The 10,000-nt window shown below is 32.6% G+C and overlaps 1 protein-coding gene across 1 annotated transcript in view; it reads left to right on the top strand.

Annotated features, from left to right (window-relative positions):
- LOC119578647 (cytochrome P450 4c3-like) overlaps positions 1–10,000 on the top strand; it is a gene marked incomplete in the record, with an annotated part of 39,070 nt that overhangs the window by 7,719 nt on the left and 21,351 nt on the right.

Below are 10,000 nucleotides of genomic sequence, written 5' to 3'. Positions count from 1 at the left end.
TATATATATAATTTTATAAAATATGCACTTTTTAAATACATACATACACCCCACACACACACATATTATATTTAAAAATTAAAAAAATATATAAATATATTAAAATATATAGATATATATATATATATATATATATATATCCCATATGCATATATATGCATATGCATATATTACATATATTATATATAATATATATATATATATTATATATTATATATATATAATGCATGTATTTATACATGCATTTTATATTATATATATTATATAATATATTTTTTATATTATATATATATATTTTAATATATATATATATTATATATATATTTTATATACATAAAAAATACACATGCATGTTATTTATATGTGGTAATAATACATATACCATGCATGTGTATGTAATATGTGAAACATAGGGTTTTTTTGTTTGTTCCAGCCTTCTTTCCCCTCAGGAAATAGGCCTCTCTAAAATTAAACTACTGAGGGGTTTTTTATAATGGCAGTCCCAAACCCTTGCCTTTTGGATCCCCTTTCCCTATTTTATAAATTTTACTAAAATTTTTTCTACCTATCTATCTATATATATATACTATAAATAATAATTATATATATATTATATATATTAATATTTTATATATATGAAATGTGTATGTGGTGTTTTGTGTGTGTGTGTGTGTGTGGGGTGTGTTTTGGGGTGTGTGTGTGTGTGTGTGTTTGTGTGTGTGTGTGTGGGTGTGGGGTGTGTGTTTGTGTTTTGGGGTTGTGGGGTTTTTGTGTGTGTTTTGGGTTTGTGTGTGTGTGTGTGGGGTGTGTGTAGGTAACATATTTTATATATAATATATATATATATTTTAAATTAATATAAAATAAATATATATTATATATATATATACATTTTGTTGTGTGTGGTGTGTGTGTGTGTGTGTGTTTGTGTTGGTTGTGTGTGGGGGGGGGGGGGGGTTGTTTTAAAAGAGAGAGAGGGGAAGGAGAGAGGAGAGAGAGAGAGAGAGAGAGAGAGAGAGGGGAGAGAGAGAGAGAGAGAGAGTGTGTGTTTGTGTGTGTTTTTGTGTATGTGTGGAAATGAGTTTTGGTGTTTGTGTTTTTGTGTGTGTGGGGTGTGTGTGGACAATTTGTGTGTGTGTTGTGTGTGTGTGTGTGTGTGGGGTGTGTGTGTGTGTGTGTGTGTGTGGGTTGTGGTGCGTGCGTGTTGTGTGTGGTGGTTTTTGTGTGTGTGTGGGTTGTGTGTTGGTGTGTTTGTGTGTGGTTCTTATCTATTTGTTTCAAAAACGCTGAAAAACTAAGTTCAATGGTACCCCCCTGCTATATTTAAAATATCTATACTTTATTAAATTTGGGATCCACTTTTTTTGGCGCCCCCCCCGTTTTTCGAAGATTGTTCTTTTTTTTCAATAGTACTTTTTGGGAAAAATGCAACTTCTTGACATCTTTCTCGCCTCTTATATATTTTAAACTTTTTGCTGTCCCCTCTCGTTTTTTGGTTTTTTTTTTCAAATTATAAAGCCTCTTTGTCTAACTTCCCCCTTCCTGAAATAAACCCTTCCTTATTGTTCCCCCTCATTATCATGCCCAACCTTTTTTTTTCTTCTTTTTTCCCAAAAAAGGGTAAACCTATTTACGGTAGTTTTTCTTCGAACTTATATCCCCTTAGCGTGGGTTGCTCATTTTAAATGACTGCTCTTTAAATCTTTTTTTGTTTATCTTTATCCTTTTTTAATGTGGGCCCCTAAAAATTGCACCATACTAAAGGCTGGGTTCTGCCCTGTGAAAATGTTTTCCTCCACATATACAAATGCCCTCTTCATGTTGACAATCAGTCCTAGCATTTTATGAACCTTGTCATTTATGTGATCATTTGGGCTTATATTCCTGTGTATGATTATTCCAGGGTCTTTTTCTTTACCTGCTTGACTTAATATTAAGTCTCCTAACTTGTATTGTTTAGTAGACGACTTTCATTTTCTCCGAACCTGACTATGGCATTTATTGGTGTTAAATTACATTTTCTGTATACAACTCCAAATTAATAAGTTCCCCGGTGTTACTTTGGAAGCATTGGCATGAGACATCGTTTATTATTTTTTTTGGGGCAATTTCTCATGGCCCTGAAAACCATTTTCATTTCTACCTAGGATTTTCAAAATTTAAATGATAGCCCTTTTATGAACACCTTATCAAATGGGGTTCTTAAAATATACACAATCCCCCCAGCCGTCTTTTTCTTGTAATATTTCAGAAACTTTATAATAAAAACGGAAGAGATTTGCTACGCATGACCTTCCTTTCCTAAAGCCAAATTGTTTATTGGATATCATATCAACCCACTATTTCCTAATTATCCTTTCTAACAGCTTTCATACTACACTAGGTTTAAAAGAAACTAGTAAAAATTTGAGGGTTTTGTTTTTTCGCCCCTTCTTTTTTGAAGGGGTAAAAATTGGCTTTCCAATCTTTTTGGGAGTTTTTCCTTTCCCACTGAAATTTTGGAAATTAAAAAAAAATGGAGTACATTCTCGGCCCCATTCCCTCAGACCCCCGTTAGATATCTTATCTGCTACCTCTGCTTTAGTCTTGTCTAACCTTTTCAGTAGTACATTTCCTCTTCCGTAGTATAAACGATGGTATTGTCTTTGATGGCGTTACTTTCATCTCTAATTTTAGTCTTACTATTTATGTAGTTTTTAAAAAGAGCTTTTGTTGGTTTGTTTTATTTTTTTGGGTTAAATCCTTTTCAAAGTCAATCTCCCTCCCCCAGGGGTTTTAGTATAAATCATTTTTTTCCTTCTTTGTTTCCTTTCCCTACGCTGCCCAGATCTATGTCCTTTTTAAACCCTTTTCCCCAAAGGGGTTTTTGTTTTCTCTCATTTTCTTGCATTTATCTTTAACCACTTTTTTGGGCCCTTTTTTTTCTTCTTTTGAACCCTTTATACACATTTTTTAAATCCTTATTTATGGACCGCAAAAATTTTAAAAATTGCATATCAAGGTTTTTATCTGTTAAGGAGGTTTTTTCAGTTTATTTGGGGGGTATCAAAGAAAAACTTTAAAGGGGTTTTATAATTACCTATCTTGTTACTGTAAATTTCCTTTTTTTTTTCCTTTTCTTACGATAAATCTTTCCTGTGCAGACAGTATTTCCCCAAATTAATTACCTTTCAGGTCCCTTTTTTCCAAAAGGAGGGGAGTACACCATTCCTTAATTCATCTTTATAAAATTTGAAATTTTAGGTTTAACATGACGGTCTATCTAGCCCCCTTACCCCGGCTGATCTGTTTAAAATTCTGGAAAAAGAAAAAAATTCTTTTTTGACTTTTAGTAATATTGCATTTTCCGAATCTGGGGAAAACTTTTGGGGTCGAAACTTTCCCAGTCAGGGCTGCCCATTTAAAAAATCCTTTGCAAGAATTTTTTTTTTTGCATTGTTTTTCCCAAAATTTTAGGGACTTGTGCACTGTGGTAATTATTAAATTTTTACCCACGTTTGTTTTCCTACCATAATTGCTTTTAAATTTCTACTATGGGATCCTGTTGAATCAATACCTCCTTTTTTAATAAAATTTCCCCTCCTTTTTAAAATTCCCTTTCCCCCCCCCCCCCCTTTCCCTTTTTACATCGTCACGGATGGGGTCCGTTTGGATTCGTGATGCATATTACAAATTTTTAAAAATTGCATCTGGTCCCAAACTCCGAAAATAAACCCCTTAAAATTTGTATAAACTATTTCTACATAATCTTTCGGTATTCCTTTTGCCTGCAAGGTATTTTGGTTTCGATAGTAAACTTGTTTTGCTTGTGTGTGTGTGTGTGTGTTTGTGTGTTTTTATATTTTACATATATGTAGATTTATTTGTTTATATTAAAATTTAAAATTTTTCATTCCTTATCCAAAATATTCATACACTTTTGTGCTATATATGTTTTATGTGTATCCCATTCTATCTATCTATCTATCTATCTATCTTTCCCATCTATCTATCATCTATCTATCTATCTTCTACCCATCTATTAACTATCATCTATATCACATCCATATTGACACATACGTGTATGAATATATATTTGGGTATATGAAAAGAAAAAATTAAATTTAAAATATAAAAAAATAAATCTACTAATGTATAAATAAAAACAAAAACCCCCCACCACACACAACACAAAGCAAAAAAAGTTTACTAAACAAAACCCAAAAAACCGTTGGGAGGCAAAAGGGAATTTCCGAAAAATTATGTAGAAATAGTTTATACAAAAATATATGGGGTTTTGTTTTGGAGTTCTAGACCCAGATCAATTAAATTTAAAAATTGTAAAAATGCATCACTGAATCCAAACTGGATCCCTCCCCTAGACGATGTAAAATGAAATGGGGGGGGGGGGGGTAAATATTAAAAAGGGGAGGAATTAAATTTTAAAGGGGGGTATTTATTCAACAGATCCCAATTTAAAAAATAAAAGCAAATTTGGGGAAAACAAACGTATAAAAATAATAATTACCAAAGTGCCCCAATTTCTAAAACTTTCGGAAAATAATGCAAAAAAAAATTCTTTTCAACGGAGATTTTTTAAAAGGGAGACTGACGGGGAAAACTTCGCCCCAGGCTCTGCCAATTCGTGAAATGCAAAAATTACTAAAAGTCCTAAAAAATTTTGTCTCTTTTCCCGAATGTAAAAAGGGGTTTATGCCAGGGTAAAGGGCTAGATGACCGGCTATGCTTTACCTTAAAAATTTCAAAGTTTTAAAGTTACTTAAGGATATGGTGGGGACTGCCCTCCTCAGGAAAAAGTGACCATGTAGTAATTAATTAAATACTGCCCCGCTACCGGGAAAAACTTATCGTAATTAAAGGGAAAAAAAAGGAAAATACAGTAACCCAAAAATGGTAATTATAGAAGCCTTAAAGATTTTTTTTTTGTAGCATAAAATGAGAAAACCCCCTTAACAGATAGAAAACCCTTTATATGGGAAAATTCTAATTTTGCGGTCCCCTAAATAAGGGGGTTGAAAAAAGTGTATCGGTTTAAAACTAAGCAAAAAATGGCCCAAAAGTGGTTCCAAAGATAATGCAAGAAATGAAGAAAACCAAAAAACTCCTTTTGGGGGAAGGTTTTAAAAAACATAGGGTCTCAGGCGCGTATGAAAAAGGGACAAAGAAAGGGAAAAAATGAGTATACCAACCCCGAGGGGGTGGGGATTAGACTTTGGGGGGGAAAAAAAAAAAGGGTTTAATCAAAATGAACAAACCAAAAAAGCTCTTCTTAAAAACATAAAAAGTAAGACTAAATTTGAGATGAAATTAAAAGCCCTCAAAAAAAACAATACCATCGTTTATTTCTACGGAAAAGGAAGTACTACTGAAAAGGTTTTGACAAGACTAAAGCAGAGGGACGATAAATATCTACTTGGGGTTTTTGAGGGAATGGGCCGATGAATTAGGGACTCCATTATTTTTAATATTCCAAATTTCGTGGGGCCAAAGGGGGAAATACCAAAAGAAATTTGGAAAAGCCAATGTTACACCTTCAAACAAGAACGGCGACAAACAAAACCCTCTAAATTATTTACTAGTTTCGTTACCTAGTGTAGTATGAAAGCTGTTAGAAAGGATAATTAGGAAATAGTGGGTTGATATGATATCCAATAAACAATTTTGGCTTTAGGGAAAAAAGGTCTGCGTACAAAACTCTTCCGTTTTTTTTATAAAGTTTTTTGAAAATTTTCAAGAAAAAAAACGCTGGGTGGATTGGTGTAACTTTAAGAAGGCATTTATAAGGGGTCTCATAAAAAACCCATCATTTAAATTAAAAATCCCAGGTAGAGTGAAATTGGTTTTTCAAAACCATGAAATTTTCAAAAAAGATAATAAACGATGTCTCATGCCAATGCTTCCAAAGTAACACCGGGAACTTATTAATTTGGAGTTGTATACAGAAAATGTAATTTAACACCAATAAATGCCATAGTCAGGTTCGGAGAAAATGAAAGTCGTCTACTAAACAATACAAGTTAGGAGACTTAATATTAAGTCAAGCAGGTAAAGAAAAAGACCCTGGAATAATCATACACAGGAATATAAGCCCAAAGGGTCACTAAAGACAAGGTTTTATAAAATGCTAGGGTGAAATTTTAAAATGAAAAGGGGGATTTGTTTTATTTTGGAGGGAAAACAAACACAACAGACCTAGCCTTTAGTATGGTGCAAAAGGGATGGGGCCCCAACCCTTAAAAAAAGGGTTTAAAAATAAAATAGAAAGACTTCAAAGAGCATCATAAGATGACCCTACCTAAAGATATAAGCTTCGGAAAAAAGACACAGTAAAAAGGGCCCTTTCTATTTTTTGGGAAAAAAAAGAAAAAGAGGTGACATGATAAAAGATGTTCAACCCCCTCCCGGGAAAGGGGGATTACAGGAAGGGGGGAAGTTAACAAAGATGGCTTTTAATTTTTTAAAACCCCAAGACGAGAGGACCAGCCAAAAAATTTTAAAAAAAAAAGAGGCGAGAAAAAATTCAAAAAGTTTTCATTTCCCAAAAAGTTTCTATTGAAAAAAAGAAAAAAATCTTTCCAATAACGGGGTGCGCCAAAAAAAGTGGATCAATTTATAAAGTATATTGGGTTTTTTAAAAATAGCAGACGGTTTTCCATCTGAACTTAGTTCTTCACGCGTATTGAAACAACTAGATAAGAACACACAAAACAAACACACACACCACCCAACACACACACAAAACCAAAAAACACACACAAAACGCACGCACACCCCCCACACACCACACACACACACACACACCCCACAACACACACCCACACACACACCCACATTGTCCTCACCACACACCCCCACACACACACACACACACCAAATATACACACACATAAAAAACACACACACACACAAACACCTCTCTCTCCTCTCTCTCTCCCCTCTCTCTCTCCCCACTCTCTCTCTCTCTCTCTCTCTCTCTCTCTCTCTCCCCTCTCCCCTTTTACACACACACACACAAAACACACACACACCCCACACACCCACAAACACCCACACACCACACACAACCAAAAATGTAATTATTTATAAATATTAATATATATATATATTATTAATATATTATATATAATATATATATATATATGTTCACATCACACACACACACACCCACAAAACACAACCACACACAAAACACAAACCACACACCCAAAAACACACACACACACACAAAACACAACAAAAAACACAAACACAAAACCAACACACACACCACACACCCCACACACACACACACACACCCCAAAAACCCTACATATATATACATTATATATAATATTATATATATAATATAATTTTATATATATATGTATATATATATAGATAGATGATAGGGTTTGATATTAGATAGAAATTTATAGTAGGAAAGGGGTCCAAACAGGCAAGGGTGGCACTGCCCTAATAAACCTCTTTAGTAGTTAATTGAAGAGGCCTATGTCCTGCCGTTTAAAGAAGGGTGTTGAACAAACCCCAAAAACAAAGTCACATTATACATACACATGCATGTGTAATTTTATATATATACACCTATAAAAATACCATGCAGTGTTTTGTTTTGTATATAAATTTTATATTATAAAATTTTATATAATAATATATTAATTATATATATATATATATATATAAATATATATATTATATATATATTGCCTTATACATAATGCATATATAATATATAAAAATATTTATATTTTATATATAATATATATATATATTATATGTATAATATATATATATTATATTAATAAATATATATATATATATATATGTTGTATATATATATATTTTATATATATATATATAAAATATTTTATTATATATATAATATGTAAAGTAAAAAATAATTTTAAAATATATATATATATTAATATATATATATATTATATATAAAATTATATAATTGGGGGCCGGGGTCCGGTGTTTGAGCATCGGGCTCAAGAAATGGCACGACGGCCTCTGAGTTTTGAGGGTTCGAAATCACCGGGGCCCGGGGCGTTTTTTCCCTTTGGGGAAGGAACTTCCCCCTTGATTGCCTACCTAGCCACTGGGTTTTTTTCCCCCCGCCAGCCCAAGTCAGTGCTGGTTTCCCAAACCCGGGTAAAATAGAAGAAGGGTTACCTGAAAAGGGAACACCGGGGAAATCTCCGTGGAAAGGGAAATGGGGGCCCTCCCAGTACTCACTCCAAAAGCATAAAAACATAAAAATACAATTAAGTAAACATGGGTGTGACCACGGGGGCTCAGACTGAACCCACCCTAAAAAAAAAAAAAAAAAAAAAAAAAAAAAAAAAAAAAAAAAAAAAAAAAAAAAAAAATATCTTTTATATATATATATATATATATAATATATATATTATTTAAAATTATATATATATATATATATATAATGCACAAATTAAAACATTTGTGAGATGAAGAACAGTTTGAGGCAGAGCGAGACTGAGGGAATGAGATGCGCATAAAATACCATACTGATTCACAACCCCAAAACAAATAAGAAAATTTTTTCTAAAACCAAATTTTGTTCGGCAAAAAACCCACATCTTTAAACATAAATCACTTTTGTATTATGGATACAAACTTTCCCGTGTTTTTTCATTTCCCCCCCGTGAGGCCTCGTTGCGTCCTTGGGGCGAGTACTCCCCGCAAAAATATTTTCCATATATTCTAAACCCTTACTCCTTTTTCAGTCAGAAAAAGTCCCCTTTGAAGGCAGAATCCATACTTCCCCCCTTTTTTCCCCCTTTCCCTTTTACTTTCTTTTGTTGCTCAAAATCCCCGTTCAAGGGAAAAAAATTTGAGAGCGAGGGCGCGAGTGTGTGGGCCCCTTTCCCCAAAAAAAGTCCCGGGGCCGCTTGGCCCCCAGTCGGCCTTGGCACTGAGTCTGGGGTCGCTCGGTTTTCCGCAGCCTCCCTGCCGGCATCGTTTTGAGTTACTAGTGATTGGGGGTGTCTCGAGCGTTTCTATTTTTGATAACCCGAAGAAACTGTGCTTTGATGTTACTGGGGGTTGCGTGAATTAGGGGGACTTATTTTTCATAGACATTGTATCTTGTCTTATTCTTTTAGACTGATGGGTAAGCAAAGTAAATGTCGGCCAAAGGGCCAAACCAAAAAAATTCACAAAAAATGACGAAAATTTTCCCAAAAATAAGTGGGGCTAAACTGCTTGCTATACGAAGATCAGTGAACTTTTGTAAACCTTTTTTTCATCTTCATTTTAAACAAAGTCATGTATACCCCGCGCGCGCAGACCCCACACACCACACAAAGAAAAAACCCGGGTTTTTTTGAAAGGGAGACTTTTCGAAAACCCTTTTGATTTCATATACATTATTTCCCTATCTGGGAAATTATCTATATCAATCTATTTTTCTGATTATGTCTATATCTGTCCATCCCATTTACATCTATATCTATGGTTTTGTAGTATATAAAAGTATATGAAAAAATGGAATAATAAAAGTTTCCGCATGGACATATATATTATATATATTTTAAAAATATATAATATATATATATTTATATATTATATATATATTTTAAAATATTTATATATATATAATTTTTAATATTTATATATTATGTATAAAATGCATATCTTATATATATATATATTATTATATATATTTATTATATTATATATATATATTATATATTGATAATATATATATATTATTATATATTATATATATTATAATAATATATAAGTATATATTATTTCTACCCTAATATCACAACATAAAACTACAATTAATATCAACTTACACCTCAAACATAACCTACGTTAAAAACAGTACACACACCCCATAAATAATTATATATAATATATATATATATATATATTATATATATATATATATAATATTATTATATATATATACTATATATATATATATTGTTTGTTACCATATGGGGGTTTTTTGCTGTGGGGGTCCATGTGTTTT

This window comes from Penaeus monodon, chromosome 11, assembly GCF_015228065.2.
Source record: "Penaeus monodon isolate SGIC_2016 chromosome 11, NSTDA_Pmon_1, whole genome shotgun sequence".
NCBI classification, from domain to species: domain Eukaryota; kingdom Metazoa; phylum Arthropoda; class Malacostraca; order Decapoda; family Penaeidae; genus Penaeus; species Penaeus monodon.
The sequence above is the reverse complement of the archived record's forward strand: the minus strand, read 5'-3'. Positions and strand labels throughout refer to the sequence as shown.